Source organism: Lissotriton vulgaris, chromosome 5, assembly GCF_964263255.1.
Source record: "Lissotriton vulgaris chromosome 5, aLisVul1.2, whole genome shotgun sequence".
NCBI lineage: Eukaryota > Metazoa > Chordata > Amphibia > Caudata > Salamandridae > Lissotriton > Lissotriton vulgaris.
In genome coordinates this window covers 348,971,809-348,990,203 of record NC_141693.1, presented here as the reverse complement: position 1 = coordinate 348,990,203, position 18,395 = coordinate 348,971,809, and the positions used below count along the sequence as shown (strand labels likewise).

The 18,395-nt window shown below is 51.0% G+C and overlaps 1 long non-coding RNA gene across 1 annotated transcript; it reads right to left on the bottom strand.

The window, feature by feature from the left end:
* Window positions 1-1,716: 1,716 nt before the first annotated feature.
* LOC147710874 (uncharacterized) lies at window positions 1,717-17,078 on the bottom strand. Its single transcript, XR_015295654.1, has 3 exons — window positions 17,035-17,078; window positions 9,804-9,993; window positions 1,717-1,925 (listed from the first exon to the last, which is right to left on the bottom strand). It is a non-coding gene; the product is annotated as an uncharacterized LOC147710874 (long non-coding RNA).
* Between the last annotated feature and the right edge of the window lie 1,317 nt (window positions 17,079-18,395).

Genomic DNA, 18,395 nt, shown 5'->3' with positions numbered 1-18,395 from the left:
GGAAGCACCCCATGAGGCGTGGTGCGCCCAGCGTACACCCCCGTATGCACGGGGTGGCTACTAACAAATGTTTGACCTCCTGGTGACCAGCGGAACTCCCATCCCAGGGTCCACGAAACACGTCAGTTAACCACAGCCACAAAGAGAGCATGGAGCCAGCAGCCTCAGTTTGACGCCCAAGGGCGCCTCAGCGACTTACCACCATTTACTCAGTTCAGACGCAATACCTGCGCGCCCAAGGGAAACCAGGCGTCCCCTCGAGACTCGAAGGGGGGCGAAGGTGCAGCTGTGCAGTTCAAGTCTCCGGCCAAGTGTAGAGCTCAAATGGCGAGACTGCCCAGTTTTGCTGTGTAGCTGCAGCGTGAAAGGCAAGACAGCACCAAGGCACAAAATGGCGGGCACCGGAGTTCAAGTAGTGAGGCAGTGCGGTAGTGTGCCGACTAATTAGGCTGCAGGGCCAGTAGTGCAATGGAGACCCGGGCAGCAGGGAGCAGCAGCGTTCAACCGGCACACAGTTCACAACAACGGTCGGCAGCCGATATGTCAGGAGTAATGGCTTTGCGGGCGGGTTCAGGCCGGACTTCGCCCCTCCTCAGCTCCGCATTGCTTCTGCCCTATCCCTCATGTGCCGCTCACCAATGGTGTCCCTGTCTCCCAGCGAAGTCCCCGGTTCCCGGATCGCTTACCACAGCTCCGGGTGCAGACTCACGTTTAGCGCGGCGCCCCTTCTGGAGTCCCGGTCGGAGCAGGGGCGGTCTTCTTTCACCGCGGTGCCCAGGATCACAGCAGTCAGTCCCCAACAACTGCGCGATCGGGACTCACCAGTGCCTCGGACGGTCACAGCTTCCTCCCCGACACAGTTATCTGCTACAGCACGGCGGGTCCCCGGGTCTCTGGAGGCCCACTCAGCCGGGTCTGGCTCCTCTGGAATGCGGCTCCACCGGCGCAGCCTCGGCCCAGGCCTCGGGGGGGATGGATGCGGGCGGGCCACGGGCGCCTGCTCTGGGCACCAGGTTCAGGCAGAAAAGGGAAAGGCTGGTTCCGTCTGAACTCAACAGGAGGCAGTTCAGAGAGCAGCCGCTGGGCGGCGCGCCTGGCGTTTACAAGAGAGCGCCAACCTGCCAACCACTCCCAAAAGACAATGAGGCATTGCCCTGGCTGCCGTAGCCTGCCAGGGAGAAGAGCGCAGAAGAGCATGGCAGGCAGGGGGTGCACAATAATCGAGTGAAAGCCACAGACGTATGCCAGCTGCACCCTGGCCATCAGACCCCATCTCTGCCCGCCAGCGACATAATCTTCGAACTTCGCCCTCTGGTAGCAGCGCACACACCCAGTCTACCCAGCCCGTCATCATCCCAGGCTGTGCGCCTCACCCATCGGTGCCAGCTAAACGAAAACTGTGTAACCGGACCACACATACCCTGTCGTCGGACCTACCCTCTGGTGCCAGCCACACAGTGGCGGCTGAATGGCACCGGCTAGACTTGGAACCGCATTCTCCCTTACGAGCCAATCTCTAGAGATAGATAGAGGTAGGGCGATAGATAGAGGGAGGGAGGGCGATAGATAGATAGGAGGGCGATAGATAGAAGGAGGGCAATAACAGACAGATGTCCCTTCCAATGGCTAGCCTCCATTTATGGAGCTAGCCAATGGAAGAGCAGGCGGGACAAAGCACCCATACTGCTAAACAAAAGGTTTCGCCTGCGCGATCGCTGCTGCGCAGCAGATCGCCAGGCGAAACCTAAAAACCAGAAGCTGTCTATCTAGAAACATACCTTTTTTTGACCGCATTGCCATTTGATCCAGGTTTTCTCAATTTAGGTTTTTTGCCGACAAACGCCCCTCCAACAGGTTTATTAAGCGATTGCATCATCTTTCTTTTCATCCATCTTCCAGCAGGCCCACCAAATACCGCCATAATCCTGCAAATTGATAACATAAAATTAGCAGAGAGTATGCAGATAAGGCAAGTTACATGGTGTGCAAAAATGTGTTAACAGTTTTATAATAATGGCAGGCATAATCCAAGAACCAATGTTGGGTGGTCAAGGAATTCGTAGGCTAAGCAGCAGTTGTTGCCATTCTGGTAGGTGTAGATACTTCTTGGCTACAATTATGAAAACTGCAGTAAGGACACTGCTGTACAGGTTTTCATTTGCATTAGTGAGTTGAGAAATAAAGAAGATAAAATGCTTATAAATATGTGTGTGGTTGGGTCTGGTAGCGCGTGTGGTTTGGTTGTGTGTGGTGTGGTTGTGTGTGAGAGAACAGGGAGTTAGAGAAGAAGGCGGGGTGAAAGAACAGCAGATCAGCACAGTAAAAGAACAGGGAGTTAAAGAAGGAGGTAGGGTGGAAGAGAGCAGCAGATCAGCACGTGAGAAGACAAGAGAACAGGGAGTTAGAGGAGGAGGTAGGATGGAAGAGAGCAGCAGATCAGCACGTGAGAAGACAAGAGAACAGGGAGTTAGAGGAGGAGGCGGGGTGGAAGAGAGCAGCAGTTCAGCACGTGAGAAGACAAGAGAACAGGGAGTTAGAGAAGGAGGCAGGGTGGAAGAGAGCAGCAGATCAGCACGTGAGAAGAGAAGAGAACAGGGCGATAAATAGAGGGAGGGCGATAGATAGAGGGAGGGAGGGCGATAGATAGAGGGAGGGAGGGCGATAGATAGAGTAAGGGAGGGCGATAGATAGAGTAAGGGAGGGGCGATAGAGTAAGGGAGGGGCGATAGAGTAAGGGAGGGGCGATAGAGTAAGGGAGGGGCGATAGAGTAAGGGAGGGGCGATAGAGTAAGGGAGGGGCAATAGAGTAAGGGAGGGGCAATAGAGTAAGGGAGGGGCAATAGAGTAAGGGAGGGCAATAGAGTAAGGGAGGGCAATAGAGTAAGGGAGGGCAATAGAGTAAGGGAGGGCAATAGAGTAAGGGAGGGCAATAGAGTAAGGGAGGGCAATAGATAGACAGATAGATAGATAGAGGGAGGGCGATAGATAGAGAGAGGGAGGGCGATAGATTGAGGGAGGGAGGGCGAGAGATAGAGAGAGGGAGGGCGATAGATAGAGAGAGGGAGGGCGATAGAGAGAGGGAGGGTGATAGATAGAGGGAGGGTGATAGATAGATGGAGGGAGGGTGATAGATAGAGGGAGGGAGGGTGATAGATAGAGGGAGGGTGATAGATAGATGGAGGGAGGGTGATAGATAGAGGGAGGGAAGGCAAGAGATAGAGGGAGGGAAGGCGAGAGATAGAGGGAGGGAAGGCGAGAGATAGAGGGAGGGAAGGCGATAGATAGAGGGAGGGAAGGCGATAGATAGAGGGAGGGCGATAGATAGAGGGAGGGCGATAGATAGAGAGAGGGAAGGCGATAGGTAGAGGGAGTGCGATAGATAGAGGGAGTGCGATAGAGGGAGTGCGATAGATAGAGAGAGGGAGTGCGATAGATAGATTGAGGGAGGGAGTGCGAGAGATTGAGGGAGTGCGATAGATAGATTGAGGGAGGGAGTGCGAGAGATTGAGGGAGGGAGTGCGAGAGATTGAGGGAGGGAGTGCGAGAGATAGAGGGAGGGAGTGCGAGAGATAGAGGGAGGGAGTGCGAGAGATAGAGGGAGGGAGTGCGAGAGATAGAGGGAGGGAGTGCGAGAGATAGAGGGAGGGAGTGCGAGAGATAGAGGGAGGGAGTGCGAGAGATAGAGGGAGGGAAGGCGAGAGATAGAGGGAGGGCGATAGATAGAGGGAGGGCGATAGATAGAGGGAGGGAAAGCGATAGATAGAGGGAGGGAAGGCGATAGATAGACGGAGTGCGATAGATAGATTGAGGGAGGGAGTGCGATAGATAGATTGAGGGAGGGAGTGCGAGAGATTGAGGGAGTGCGAGAGATTGAGGGAGGGAGTGCGAGAGATTGAGGGAGGGAGTGCGAGAGATTGAGGGAGGGAGTGCGAGAGATAGAGGGAGGGAGTGCGAGAGATAGAGGGAGGGAGTGCGAGAGATAGAGGGAGGGAGAGAGGGAAGGCGATAGATAGAGAGAGAGGGAGGGCGATAGATAGAGAGAGGGAGGGCGATAGATAGAGAGAGGGAGGGCGATAGATAGAGAGAGGGAGGGCGATAGAGAGAGGGAGTGCGAGAGATAGAGGGAGGGAAGGCGAGAGATAGAGGGAGGGAAGGCGATAGATAGAGGGAGGGAAAGCGATAGATAGAGAGAGGGAAGGCGATAGATAGAGAGAGGGAAGGCGATAGATAGAGAGAGGGAAGGCGATAGATAGAGAGAGGGAGGGCGATAGATCGAGAGAGGGAGGGCGATAGAGAGAGGGAGGGCGATAGATAGAGAGAGGGAGGGCGATAGATAGAGAGAGGGGCGATAGATAGAGAGAGGGAGGGCGATAGATAGAGAGAGGGAGTGCGAGAGATAGAGGGAGGGAAGGCGAGAGATAGAGGGAGGGAAGGCGATAGATAGAGGGAGGGAAGGCGATAGATAGAGGGAGGGAAGGCGATAGATAGAGGGAGGGCGATAGATAGAGGGAGGGCGATAGATAGAGAGAGGGAGGGCGATAGATAGAGAGAGGGGCGATAGATAGAGAGAGGGAGGGCGATAGATAGAGAGAGGGAGTGCGAGAGATAGAGGGAGGGAAGGCGAGAGATAGAGGGAGGGAAGGCGATAGATAGAGGGAGGGAAGGCGATAGATAGAGGGAGGGAAGGCGATAGATGGAGGGAGTGCGAGAGATTGAGGGAGGGAGTGCGAGAGATAGAGGGAGGGAGTGCGAGAGATAGAGGGAGGGAGTGCGAGAGATAGAGGGAGGGAGTGCGAGAGATAGAGGGAGGGAGTGCGAGAGATAGAGGGAGGGAGTGCGAGAGATAGAGGGAGGGAGTGCGAGAGATTGAGGGAGGGAGTGCGAGAGATTGAGGGAGGGAGTGCGAGAGATTGAGGGAGGGAGTGCGAGAGATTGAGGGAGGGAGTGCGAGAGATTGAGGGAGGGAGTGCGAGAGATTGAGGGAGGGAGTGCGAGAGATAGAGGGAGGGAGTGCGAGAGATAGAGAGAGGGAAGGCGATAGATAGAGGGAGGGCGATAGATAGAGAGAGGGAGGGCGATAGATAGAGGGAGGGAAGGCGATAGATAGAGAGAGGGAAAGCGATAGATAGAGAGAGGGAAGGCGATAGATAGAGGGAGTGCGATAGATAGAGGGAGTGCGATAGATAGAGAGAGGGAGGGCGATAGATAGATAGAGGGAGGGCGATAGATAGAGAGAGGGAGGGCGATAGATAGAGAGAGGGAGGGCGATAGATAGAGAGAGGGAGGGCGATAGATAGAGAGAGGGAGGGCGATAGATAGAGAGAGGGAGGGCGATAGATAGAGAGAGGGAGGGCGATAGATAGAGAGAGGGAGGGCGATAGATAGAGAGAGGGAGGGCGATAGATAGAGAGAGGGAGTGCGAGAGATTGAGGGAGGGAGTGCGAGAGATTGAGGGAGGGAGTGCGAGAGATAGAGGGAGGGAGTGCGAGAGATAGAGGGAGGGAGTGCGAGAGGGAGGGAGTGCGAGAGATAGAGGGAGGGAGTGCGAGAGATAGAGGGAGGGAGTGCGAGAGATAGAGGGAGGGAGGGCGAGAGATAGAGGGAGGGAAGGCGATAGATAGAGGGAGGGCGATAGATAGAGGGAGGGAAGGCGATAGAGAGAGGGAGGGAAGGCGATAGAGAGAGGGAGGGAGTGCGATAGATAGACGGAGTGCGATAGATAGAGGGAGTGCGATAGATAGAGGGAGGGAGGGCGATAGATAGAGAGAGGGAGGGCGATAGATAGAGGGAGGGAGGGCGATAGATAGAGAGAGGGAGGGCGATAGATAGAGAGAGGGAGGGCGATAGATAGAGAGAGGGAGTGCGAGAGATTGAGGGAGGGAGTGCGAGAGATAGAGGGAGGGAGTGCGAGAGATAGAGGGAGGGAAGGCGATAGATAGAGGGAGGGAAGGCGATAGATAGAGGGAGGGCGATAGATAGAGGGAGGGAAGGCGATAGAGAGAGGGAGGGAAGGCGATAGAGAGAGGGAGGGAGTGCGATAGATAGACGGAGTGCGATAGATAGAGGGAGTGCGATAGATAGAGGGAGGGAGGGCGATAGATAGAGAGAGGGAGGGCGATAGATAGAGAGAGGGAGGGCGATAGATAGAGAGAGGGAGTGCGAGAGATTGAGGGAGGGAGTGCGAGAGATAGAGGGAGGGAGTGCGAGAGATAGAGGGAGGGAGTGCGATAGATAGAGGGAGGGAGGGAGGGCGAGAGATTGAGGGAGGGAGTGCGAGAGATTGAGGGAGGGAGTGCGAGAGATAGAGGGAGGGAGTGCGAGAGATAGAGGGAGGGAAGGCGATAGATAGAGGGAGGGAAGGCGATAGATAGAGGGAGGGAAGGCGATAGATAGAGGGAGGGAGGGCGATAGATAGAGGGAGGGCGATAGATAGAGAGAGGGAGGGCGATAGATAGAGAGAGGGAGGGCGAGAGATTGAGGGAGGGAGTGCGAGAGATTGAGGGAGGGAGTGCGAGAGATAGAGGGAGGGAGTGCGAGAGATAGAGGGAGGGAAGGCGATAGATAGAGGGAGGGAAGGCGATAGATAGAGGGAGGGAAGGCGATAGATAGAGGGAGGGAAGGCGATAGATAGAGGGAGGGCGATAGATAGATAGAGGGAGGGCGATAGATAGAGGGAGGGCGATAGATAGAGGGAGGGAAGGCGATAGATAGAGGGAGGGAGTGCGATAGATAGATTGAGGGAGTGCGATAGATAGAGGGAGTGCGATAGATAGAGAGAGGGAGGGCGATAGATAGAGAGAGGGAGGGCGATAGATAGAGAGAGGGAGTGCGATAGATAGAGAGAGGGAGTGCGATAGATAGAGGGAGTGCGATAGATAGAGAGAGGGAGGGCGATAGAGAGAGGGAAGGCGATAGATAGAGAGAGGGAAGGCGATGGATAGAGAGAGGGAGGGCGATAGATAGAGGGAGGGAAGGCGATAGATAGAGAGAGGGAGTGCGATAGATAGAGAGAGGGAGTGCGATAGATAGAGGGAGTGCGATAGATAGAGGGAGTGCGATAGATAGAGGGAGTGCGATAGATAGAGAGAGGGAGGGCGATAGATAGATAGAGGGAGGGCGATAGATAGAGAGAGGGAGGGCGATAGATAGAGAGAGGGAGGGCGATAGATAGAGAGAGGGAGGGCGATAGAGAGAGGGAGGGCGATAGATAGAGAGAGGGAGGGCGATAGAGAGAGGGAGGGCGATAGATAGAGAGAGGGAGTGCGATAGATAGAGAGAGGGAGTGCGATAGATAGAGGGAGTGCGATAGATAGAGGGAGTGCGATAGATAGAGGGAGTGCGATAGATAGAGAGAGGGAGGGCGATAGAGAGAGGGAGGGCGATAGATAGAGAGAGGGAGGGCGATAGATAGAGAGAGGGAGGGCGATAGATAGAGAGAGGGAGGGCGATAGATAGAGAGAGGGAGGGCGATAGATAGAGAGAGGGAGGGCGATAGATAGAGAGAGGGAGGGCGATAGAGAGAGGGAGGGCGATAGATAGAGAGAGGGGCGATAGATAGAGAGAGGGAGGGCGATAGATAGAGAGAGGGAGTGCGAGAGATAGAGGGAGGGAAGGCGAGAGATAGAGGGAGGGAAGGCGATAGATAGAGGGAGGGAAGGCGATAGATAGAGGGAGGGAAGGCGATAGATAGAGGGAGGGCGATAGATAGAGGGAGGGCGATAGATAGAGAGAGGGAGGGCGATAGATAGAGAGAGGGGCGATAGATAGAGAGAGGGAGGGCGATAGATAGAGAGAGGGAGTGCGAGAGATAGAGGGAGGGAAGGCGAGAGATAGAGGGAGGGAAGGCGATAGATAGAGGGAGGGAAGGCGATAGATAGAGGGAGGGAAGGCGATAGATAGAGGGAGGGCGATAGATGGAGGGAGTGCGAGAGATTGAGGGAGGGAGTGCGAGAGATAGAGGGAGGGAGTGCGAGAGATAGAGGGAGGGAGTGCGAGAGATAGAGGGAGGGAGTGCGAGAGATAGAGGGAGGGAGTGCGAGAGATAGAGGGAGGGAGTGCGAGAGATTGAGGGAGGGAGTGCGAGAGATTGAGGGAGGGAGTGCGAGAGATTGAGGGAGGGAGTGCGAGAGATTGAGGGAGGGAGTGCGAGAGATTGAGGGAGGGAGTGCGAGAGATAGAGGGAGGGAGGGCGAGAGATAGAGGGAGGGAGGGCGAGAGATAGAGGGAGGGAGTGCGAGAGATAGAGGGAGGGAAGGCGATAGATAGAGGGAGGGCGATAGATAGAGGGAGGGAGTGCGATAGATAGATTGAGGGAGGGAGTGCGATAGATAGATTGAGGGAGTGCGATAGATAGAGGGAGGGAGGGCGATAGATAGAGAGAGGGAGGGCGATAGATAGAGAGAGGGAGTGCGAGAGATTGAGGGAGGGAGTGCGAGAGATAGAGGGAGGGAGTGCGAGAGATAGAGGGAGGGCGATAGATAGAGGGAGGGAAGGCGATAGATAGAGGGAGGGAGTGCGATAGATAGAGGGAGGGAGTGCGATAGATAGAGGGAGTGCGATAGATAGAGGGAGGGAGGGAGGGCGAGAGATTGAGGGAGGGAGTGCGAGAGATTGAGGGAGGGAGTGCGAGAGATTGAGGGAGGGAGTGCGAGAGATTGAGGGAGGGAGTGCGAGAGATAGAGGGAGGGAGTGCGAGAGATAGAGGGAGGGAAGGCGATAGATAGAGGGAGGGCGATAGATAGAGGGAGGGCGATAGATAGAGGGAGGGAGGGCGATAGATAGAGAGAGGGAGGGCGATAGATAGAGAGAGGGAGTGCGAGAGATTGAGGGAGGGAGTGCGAGAGATAGAGGGAGGGAGTGCGAGAGATAGAGGGAGGGAAGGCGATAGATAGAGGGAGGGCGATAGATAGAGGGAGGGAAGGCGATAGATAGAGGGAGGGAGTGCGATAGATAGAGGGAGTGCGATAGATAGAGGGAGGGAGGGAGGGCGAGAGATAGAGGGAGGGCGATAGATAGAGGGAGGGAGGGAGGGCGATAGATAGAGGGAGGGCGATAGATAGAGGGAGGGAAGGCGATAGATAGAGGGAGGGAGTGCGATAGATAGACGGAGTGCGATAGATAGAGGGAGGGCGATAGATAGAGAGAGGGAGGGCGATAGATAGAGAGAGGGAGGGCGATAGATAGAGAGAGGGAGGGCGATAGATAGAGAGAGGGAGGGCGATAGATAGAGAGAGGGAGGGCGATAGATAGAGAGAGGGAGGGCGATAGATAGATAGATAGAGGGCGATAGATAGAGAGAGGGAGGGCAATAGATAGATAGATAGAGGGCGATAGATAGAGAGAGGGAGGGCGATAGATAGATAGATAGAGGGCGATAGATAGAGGGAGGGCGATAGATAGAGGGAGGGCGATAGATAGAGGGAGGGCGATAGATAGAGGGAGGGCGATAGATAGAGGGAGGGCGATAGATAGAGGGAGGGCGATAGATAGAGGGAGGGCGATAGATAGAGGGAGGGCGATAGATAGATTGAGGGAGTGCGAGAGATAGATTGAGGGAGTGCGAGAGATAGATTGAGGGAGTGCGAGAGATAGAGGGAGGGAGTGCGAGAGATAGATTGGAGGGCAATAACAGACAGATGTCCCTTTCAATGGCTAGCCTCCATTTATGGAGCTAGCCAATGGAAGAGCAGGCGGGACAAAGCACCCATACTGCTAAACAAAAGTTTTCGCCTGCGCGAACACTGCTATGCAGCGGATCGCCAGGCGAAACCTAAAAAACAGAAGCTGTCTATCTAGAAACATACCTTCTTTGACCGCATTGCCATTTGATCCAGGTTTTCTCAATTTAGGTTTTTTGCCAACAAACGCCCCTCCAATGGGTTTATTAAGCGATTGCATCATCTTTCTTTTCATCCACCTTCCAGCAGGCCCACCAAATACCAGACTTTTCTGGTAGTCGACAACAATTCCAGGTCTCTGAATACCGCCATAATCCTGCAAATTGATAACATAAAATTAGCAGAGAGTATGCAGATAAGGCAAGTTACATGGTGTCCAAAAAAGTGTTAACAGTTTTATAATAATGGCAGGCATAATCCAAGAACCAATGTTGGGTGGTCAAGGAATTCGTAGGCTAAGCAGCAGTTGTTGCCATTCTGGTAGGTGTAGATACTTCTTGGGTACAATTATGAAAACTGCAGCAAGGACACTGCTGTACAGGTTTTCATTTGCATTAGTGAGTTGAGAAATAAAGAAGATAAAATGCTTATAAACATGTGTGTGGTTGGGTCTGGTTGTGCGTGTGGTTTGGTTGTGTGTGGTGTGGTTGTGTGTGAGAGAACAGGGAGTTAGAGAAGGAGGCGGGGTGAAAGAACAGCAGATCAGCACAGTAAAAGAACAGGGAGTTAAAGAAGGAGGTGGGGTGGAAGAGAGCAGCAGATCAGCACGTGAGAAGAGAAGAGAACAGGGCGATAAATAGAGGGAGGGCGATAGATAGAGTGAGGGCGATAGAGTAAGGGAGGACTTTATTTTTCTGACACCGAATCCGACATTGAATTTCCTGCCACCCCTGGGGACGGGAGCGATTAAGGTACACATGAAAACACCCAGCGAGCGGACCGTTCTGTTCCTTCATCCAGACCTGCAGGCGCAAGGCGTAGACTACCTGTCGTTCCAACCCATGACGGGGCGAGACCGGTGGACATTAGCAGGACCGGCAGACTGTTAGGACCGCCAGCTAAACTTAAGGACTACATTTGTGGATAGTGGAACCTTATGTTCTCTATCTGTTTCTACTGTTCCCATCACCCCCAAAGGAGGGGGATGTGTTGTGTTTATAATACTTGTGTCCCTCCTAGGACACCTTACTAGACGTGCTTCCCAGTGTCCCTGCGAGGACACCGTTTAGCAGTGAGGTCACCAGCTGATAACTGTCACATATGACAGTTACCAGCTGATCGCCGAGCTGACTGCCGCTTCGCTCCATGTTAGGAGCAAACGTGTTGGTCGGAATAAAGAAGTTAAGAACACTCAATAGTTTTGTATTCTTAACACACTTTGCCAGGGCCGGTTCTGGTTCCCAGTCCGGCCCTGCAAGAGCATCGCCAATACCTGCTTAAAATATGCACTAGATGCAGTGGAAACATCAGACCGACATTATGATAGGAATCACTGAGAGAGCTATGCCTCGTTAAGAATTTCAGGTTTTAAGTTCTTAGGCGCTAGGTGGTACACTGGTGAATGGCCGCTATTAAGTTAGGCTCTCACCGTCCGGAGATCTAAATCCAGCATTTATCCTTTCAAATCGGAGTATGCTTGCTTTGTCATGGGCAGGAGAGCATCAGAGCAGTACCACCGTTGAGGAGTATGTATCCTCCTGGGAGCGAGAATGTCTGGGCAATAGTACTATCGAAGAGTATGCAGCCTGCTAGTGGGAGAACATCTGGTACTACTGCTATTGACGAGTGTGCAATTTAATGGGCAGGGGCATGTTCTCGCAGTACCACCATTGAAGAGTATACATCTGTTAAGGTGGGACAGCATCTGAGCAGTATAAATCCTCATGGACACGAGAGCAGTAACAGGGTACCACGGGTGGTTATGCGTGTGTCCCTCCCCAATCCCACTTGCATCGCTACTATTTTCTTGAATGTCTCCCCAATTCCTAGGTATTATAAGTTGAGAGCAGTAGAGGTGGGATCAAATGCCTCCTTTAAAAAACAGAGCAAATGCTCATTAACCACATCAGATGAGACTTGCCTTTTTAATACGCAAATCTTTACCCATGTGGACAGCAGACTCCTTAATCCAAGTATATGCAGGGACAGATGGACAGTGACCTGGGCATGACCTGGGCAGCCCTCTGGGCCTGGTAGATGGACCAAGGGCTGAGTGGAGCATTATCGGGGAGTGTTTATATCAGGGAGGGATGTAAGAAATGGCGACAGGCTCAGTGGTTCTCGCAAGGTACTAAAATGGACGGCCTTGCAACCGACCGAGCAAAGAGACTTATGATTGACTGAGGAGCAGAGTGTGGACCCTAATACCCTGGTCTTCATTGCTTGAATTTGCTCGCGAGAAAGAGTGGCCGAATCGTGTCACTCATAATTACACTGAAATTAAAAAAAATTCACACATAAGCATTCTGAAACTTGGCATCTATCTGATGTAAATATTATTTCTCTCTGGTCTCACAGTCGTCCCTGGCATCCCAAATTCGAAGGCGAATTGCGACGCGATATCACAGAGAAGAAGGTGGTGGCCTCTGTCTGATGTCGTCGTAGGTATTGTGTTTCACCACTGCGGCGCACGCACGGTCTCCGCGACCTCAGTCCACTCCCTGGAGGGCGCGTGACCGCGCTGTGATGAGTCAGAGAGCAGGTGCCTTTCTCTTGAGCTTCAATTGCAACACCGTTCACCGCTCAGATTCCATATCATTTACCGCCCGCCTTGTAGCAGTAGCTCTTCGTTTATAGAAGATCTCAAAGACTTCATCAGCGACCAATACTCTCAAAGTGACAATCAGACCATCGTGGGTGACTTCAATCTCCACTGGGGCGCACCACAAGACTCCTCTGCGAACTCACTGGCCACCTTCCTCTCGGCAAATGATCTTATCCAACACTGCACTGAACCAACCCACTCTAAGGGCGCAATCCTGGACCTTGTTATTTCTAAAGCAGGCATGCTTTCTACTACTACCCCTATTCATGTAGATTGGTCTGACCACCACCTCATCCCATTCTCTCTTCAACTTTCACACTCTATAACTCTTGGCCAACCCAAGAGGGCCATCTCCTGGTTCTGTGATGCCAAAAACATTGATGTCGGTCCCCTCTGTGAATCAGCTTTGCTTTCACTTCCAAGGCTAGACCCGAACATAGCTGTTGACGATCTCACCTCCCAATGCCTCACAGTTCTTGAAGCTGAAATTAATAACGTCGCTCCACTCAAAAGCAAAAGGATAAGGCCCACTCCCTCAGCACCTTGGTTCAACAAATCCCTTTATGAGGAAAGGAAGCAGCTAAGATTCCTGGAGAAGCAATGGAGGCAATTGCCTTCCACTGACAATTTAGCCTTGCTTCGCACAGCAAGATCCAAATACCACAAGCACATCTTCCTTGAGAAAGCGACGCACTTCAAAACCCTCCTTGATTCCGCCAAAAATAGACCCAAAAAACTATTCGATCTCATCAAGACTCCGAGCTGCTCTCCCCCAACCTCCAAGGTGGAGGATTCTACAAAGAGAGCAGCGGATTTCGCTACTTTCTTCGATGGAAAGGTGAAATCACTTGTGGATCAGGTTGCTCATCCTACACCTCCAGAGGAGCGCAAATCCTTAGCCATTTGGCAGAGCTTTGACCCCATATCTGAAGATGCCCTTCTCAAATGCATACGCGAAACAAAGCCCTCCAACCACTCGCTTGACCCTATCCCCAGTGCCATTGCCTTTGACTTCTATGCCCATTCCCTCCCCTGTTGGACCACTCTGATCAACCTCTCCCTCTGGCAAGGCTCCCTTCCTGTCCCCTTCAAAACTGGGCAGGTCACCCCTCTGCTGAAAAAGCCCACTGCTGATGCGAATGACCTCAATAACTACCGCCCCATCACTAACCTTCCCTTTCTTGCAAAGATAGCGGAAAGATGTGTAGCCAAACAACTCTCTCGTCATATCAAGGACAATGATCTTCTTGACAATTGTCAGTCCGGCTTCATCCAAAACTGCAGCACTGAAACAGCCCTACTGCAAGTGGTTGATGATGCGCTGAGGATACTCGACTCAGGGGGGTCCTGTCTGCTAATTCTCCTTGACCTCTCCGCAGCCTTCGACACTGTTAATCACAACACCCTCCTCAATATTCTTCAACAGAGAATGGGCATGGAGGGCACTGTGCTTAAATGGTTTGCATCCTTCCTCTCTGACAGATCTCAAATGATCAAAATAGCGAACAGTCTTTCGTCTCCTGTGGCGGTGGGTCAAGGTGTTCCCCAAGGCTCTATACTTGCACCCACACTGTTCAATCTCTACTTAGAACCACTGGGAAACCTCCTAAGCAAATCCGGGATTCACTATCATCTCTATGCAGATGACACTCAACTCTACCTCAAGGTTGCCTCCACTCATGATCTCTCCATCCTAAAATCTACTCTTGACTCCATTCAAAACTGGATGTCATCTCATCAATTAATTCTGAATCCCTCCAAAACTGAATTCCTCCTCTTCTCCTCCTCACTCTCTCCTCCCCCGGTTCAATCATGGATGGATCAGATGAATCTACTAAACAACAAACCCATCATTGTCGACAGCGCAAAATCTCTTGGTGTCATTCTAGACAAAAAACTCAATCTAACTCCCCACATCAATTCTATTGCAAAATCTGCTCGCTACCAACTGCGCCTTCTTTGGGGAATCCGTCGCTTCTTCCCGGAGCAGGACCTTATAACCCTGGTGCAATCGCTGGTCCTCTCCAGACTAGACTACTGCAATTCTCTTGTTACTGGCCTCCCCAAATCTCACCTGTCCCCACTTAAGTCTGTCTTCCATTCAGCAGCTCGTTTCATCTATGGGGCCAAAAGAAGCGATCACATCACACCGTTGTTATCCACCCTCCGCTGGCTTCCCTTCGAGGCTAGAGCTATCTACAAGACCGCTTGTATCACCCACAAAGCCTTGCACTCCTCCTCTCCCCGCTACCTGGTGAATAAACTGAAACTCTCTGGAGGCTGTAGACCTTCACGCAATGCCGAGAATCTACTGCTTGAACCTCCCACTTTCAAGAAGGAAAGAACAATGGCCCAATCCTTTTCAGGCAACGCAGTGAGAATCTGGAACTCGTTTCCGCCTGAGCTCCGGACCACCGCCTCCTCCCAGGCCTTCAAAAGGGACCTCAAAGTTCTCCTCCTCCAGAGACACCTCCAAAAGTAATTCACGTCCTCTTGCTATTCGGAGGAAGACTTCCCACTACTGATATTTTTTACTTTCCATGACCATGGGAGTGCCTTCCCAGTGTTTTCCTGTGGTGGGAGTGTCTGCCTTTTTGCAGTATTCTCCATGTACTTGTGTTCGGTGCCCTTTTGTAACATGCACACAACACTTTGCCCTTGTAACCCACGGTTGCTACCTCTCACATGTTTTTACCTTTGATACTTGCACAAGTGCCACCTTGCCTACGTAACGCCTGTTCTTGTGCCTAGCACTTATTGCAGTATTATACCTCAAATTATACTCTGTTTTCTCTTATAACTGCCCACTTGTCACTTTTCCTCTTGTGCACTTTTGACTACCTCATGTATTTTTGGTTGCTCACAATTTTTACTACCTCAAGTATTTTGTTTGCTCACAATTGTCACTATTACCTTTACTACCTCATGTATTTTTGGTTGCTCACAATTTTTACTACCTCAAGTATTTTGTTTGCTCACAATTGTCATTATTACCTTTACTACCTCATGTATTTTTGGTTGCTCACAATTTTTACTACCTCATGTTTTTTGTTTGCTCACAATTGTCACTATTACCTTATGTAAGTAACGTATGTTTTAGTAATCTGCTCTTCTGTAATGTTTCTCATTATGTTTCATTTCTGTTCCCAATGTGAAGCGCTCTGACGCCTCCGGGTAAAGTCCGACAGAGCACTGCACCAATCAGCCTCCAGCATGGCTCTGTGCAAATCCCCCTGTAGGCATCCCGGAGACACTGCTGAATGAAATTTTTTTTGGCGCCAACTGTAGATTATATGGTGCCGGTCGCTGCAGGCTCTGGAGTTTGAAACCGTAGTTTGCTCGTATACCATCATATGGGGATTAGTACTTAAACTATAAGTTTAGCAGGGTTCGTGTTCTTCTATAGAACACAAACACTAAACTTTAAAAGAGAGCTAAACCATGTACCGAACAGCCCGAAATTGGAAACGACTTAAAAGTGCAATGCCGCGGACTGACTATTGACTGACTGAACTCACTTGTCTTCTAACATTTTACACGAATAATATACGGCATACATACAACACCTCGGAGCCGAGGAATGTACATAAGGTGTTCAAGGGCAGGAGAACAACCACAGGCTATGTTCGCGAGCTGCATTTAGATTTTTTGATATGTAAATGTATCTATGTGGATATTCAAGGACCTCATTCACAGAAAATCCAGAAATGTTCATCCACTGGGTTCCACGTCACTTGGGTGTAGATTTTCGGTGTTTCAAATTAACGAACGTTTTCGAGATTATGCCTTAAAACATCTGGCTGTCAGAGACTTCCAGGTGCACACCTGCAAAACTTTCCTAAATATGATTTTCTCCTGAAAAAGTACACAGGCCTCAATCAATTTAAGTGAAATACTTTGTGTATGAACATCCAGGATTATCATAGCAACAGGAGCAGTAAGTAGTAAGCGTGTGGCGGGACCTGACAAAATCACAGAGCCACTCGACACCCACAGAATGGCCGGATTTAGATTGCTCGTCCTTAATAACCTGAACGCCCAAATCTGTGGCATATTATCTGTTCACAAATTTGACTGGCGCTTGGAAATGTCATGAATAGCCCAGCCAAGAGGAACATATGACGTTACAACAAATGCAATTACAACGCATGCTTTTTCGGTTGCCTCATGTTTTTTGTTTGCTCACAATTGTCACTATTACCTTATGTAAGTAACGTATGTTTTAGTAATCTGCTCTTCTGTAATGTTTCTCATTATGTTTCATTTCTGTTCCCAATGTGAAGCGCTCTGACGCCTCCGGGTAAAGTCAGCGCTATGTAAAAATGCATAAATAAATGTAGGACATCTAAGTAACTAGCTCCGCACCCCCGCACCACCCTAGTGACGCCCTGTGGCGTCTTCCCACGGAGCGCGACCTGCGAGCCTGTCGGATCTGCCACCCACGAGAGGCACCCCCGCACCACCCTAGTGACGCCACTGTGGCGTCTTCCCACGGAGCGCGGCCTGTTGGATCTGCCACCCACGAGAGGCCGCGGCACTGCCTAGGGAAACGGGCCGCATAAGTACAAGGCCTGGAGGGGAGACCATCCTTACCTAGGCTGCCGCATTCACGGAGGAGCGTCCACCTCCTGGCAACGTAGAAAATGAATGTGCGCATGCGCATGTGCGCACAAACCTTAATGTGCGCATGCGCATGTGCGCACAAACCGGGGGTGCAGTCCCTGATGGGCGGGGTATTGAAACGTCATAAAAATTAATGTGCGCATGCGCACCATTGGTGCGCATGCGCACAATGACAGGGGGGGCGCTCAATCATGGGAGCAGCGGATTATAGAACACCGGCCCTGACCTCAGTACCTGCCCAACCGTAGATATTAGTTACAGAATGTCACTCATTGTTGCCATTCATGTGTGTATAAACAGTACTCAAAACATTTGCTTGTTAAAAAAATGTTAATAAGATTATAGGCATCTTTCAGATATACGGACTACCCTTACAAATACGGTCCCAGCCGAAAGCCAAGGGCTAATTTGAGTGGAAGGAAGCATAGAATGAACCGAATAACTGCTGTCCGCATTTGACAGACTGACTCCTACTGTTCTACAGGAGGTGCAAATATTTTTCCCCACTGGGTTTAAAACTACATTTATGTTAAAATAGCCTGTCGAAATAAATGTTATTGCTTTCTGACCCACAGATCTCATGCATGGGGTTTTATATTTGGATGCGCTTCTTTGTTTTTAGTAAATGTTTTTTAGTGTGTGAGGTTTTGCAATATCTGGTTGTGTTTATTATGGTGTGTACAGATTCGGACATGTATTCCGATAAATACATTAAAGTTTTTTTTTTACATAAAGAACTGCACTTAAATACTATTTCTTGACTAAGAAACCACTGTTTTAAAGGTCCATTTTTATTTTGAAGTGTATCCTTCCTGCGTCATTGGCATGCATGAAGAACTCTTGTATTTGTTTTGCACAGCACCGGGCGTTGTTTAAGTGCTTTTGGGGGGGGGGGGGGAGAGAGAGAGAGAGAGTGTGTGTGTGTGTGTCAAACCTATTGGCGTTGCCACTGCTTGTTTATGGGGTATCATATTTTAAATGAAAATAAGTTTCATCTTTACTACCTGAACTAGGTGGAGTACAAAACTGGCATTAATGACATTATGTAACTTTCCTTCTGGATACTGTGAACTATCATCTAGAACCTCATCCTCCCCCCCCCCCTCCTTTGTGTCAGTTGTGTGGAAACAGAGCTTAAAACAAAAACAGAGCGTGGACAAGGGCTCCTTTCTGCACAGGCTGCTCCGTGCTGACACACTGCTCTTTTCATCACCTCCCTATTCTTCAACACTGTTGTTTCTCAGTAACAAGAAACCCTTTCTTTATTCCGGAAGAGACTGCCCGGTCAAAATAGGCAGGTAACCAGATAACGTGCCCCGCGGGACTTGTGG